At 43.2% G+C, this 1,503-nt stretch overlaps 1 pseudogene; it reads right to left on the bottom strand.

Annotated features, from left to right (window-relative positions):
* Positions 1-374: 374 nt before the first annotated feature.
* LOC108395427 (large ribosomal subunit protein eL15-like) lies at positions 375-1,093 on the bottom strand (annotated as a pseudogene).
* Between the last annotated feature and the right edge of the window lie 410 nt (positions 1,094-1,503).

Genomic DNA, 1,503 nt, shown 5'->3' with positions numbered 1-1,503 from the left:
CTATCATCCCTGATCTTTGATTTTATCTAGACTTGGCTATATTTTCCTGCACTGGAACACAGAGTTCATTTTCTCTTGATTTTTATCCTATATTTAGTCCTCTATGCACTATCTACAATCAGATACATCTGCTTTCAAATAAAGAGCTTGGAATTACAGGTATAGGATGGGGATGATTGTCAAGTAAAAGAGAGGAAGAATTTCAATATCCCAAACTTCCAAAGGATGGGGAAAATGATGTGATGCTTGTAAACATCACATAAATAACTGTCTAAAGTACCCCAAACCAGCAATATAATGTGTGAAACATTAATTTGCTCCATCAATATTTATTGAGCATCTATTATGTATCAAGCTCTATTTTATTAATTTTTTTAAGTAGACATGACTATCATAAATTGTTTATTAGGTAAAAATTTTACAAGCATTACTTTTATTAGCTGTAATGGTGGAGCTAGAGAGTGATGCACCTTCTCCAAGCTGGAGGGGAGCAAGGGTGGTGGTGGGGGACCACCAATAGTGTGGTGGAACTTGTGGCCCTTTCCAAGGCCAGGGCTCTTGGGGCCTGCTGATGTCAGCCCTGCACTTCCCTGTGCTTGTGGGCTGGTTTGGTGATCCACTGTGTGTCAGGATTCCTTCTGATAGCTTTGTGGAACAGATCAATGATGATAACCTCAAAGAATTTGTATATGGAATCTTCACCAACCCAGTAAGAACTCAGGACTCTTGAGAGCCACATAGTGGCCTCCAGCTCGCTCCTTGGGAACAGACTGAAGGCTTTGAGCAAACTTTATCTTGTTAGCACCATGATGCACAGGCTTGTCAGAGGTCACTCCTTTAGGAACTGGGCATTTGTGGCCACCATGGTGTGGTACAATCTGATATATGACATAACCTTGCTTGGCCTAGTATCCCAGTCTGCATCACTTGTCGGACCCAGGGGGCTAGGGTGAGATGGTAGCGGGCTGGTGGGGGGAGCCCTATGGAGCATGGAGAGCTGGCAGTACTGCCAGCAGGGCACCCTGAGAAGAAAGCTCATTACATTGGACTGCTTCTGCCTCCATGGATCCCGGATGAACTTGTTAGCACCCATCTTGGCTTACCTGATGGCGGCTGCCTGATGGAAAGGAAAGAGCCTTTCTCTCTGTCAAGCTCTATTTTAGATGCTGGAAATACATTGGCAAACAAAAATGACAGAGAGTTCTGCTCCCATGGAGCTTATATTCTAACAGGGAAGGAGAGACAATAAGCAATATGCATAAAAATACCTAAATTATGTCTATGTTAGAAGATTATAAGTGTGCCATGGAAACTTTAACAAAAGGTAGAGGAGGGTTAAGAGGATTGGTAATACAGGGTAGGTTGAGCAGGTTGCTCTGGAGAACAGGATGATCAGGGTAGACCTTACTGAGAAAGTGAGATTTGGATAAAGACGTGAAAGAAGAATGGGAATTAGCCATCCAGATATCCAAGGAAAGAAAATTCCAGGCAGAAGGAGGACCC

The sequence above is a fragment of the Manis javanica genome, chromosome X, assembly GCF_040802235.1.
Source record: "Manis javanica isolate MJ-LG chromosome X, MJ_LKY, whole genome shotgun sequence".
NCBI classification, from domain to species: domain Eukaryota; kingdom Metazoa; phylum Chordata; class Mammalia; order Pholidota; family Manidae; genus Manis; species Manis javanica.
Note: the sequence above shows the minus strand (reverse complement) of the source record. Positions and strands in the feature narration are given on the sequence as shown.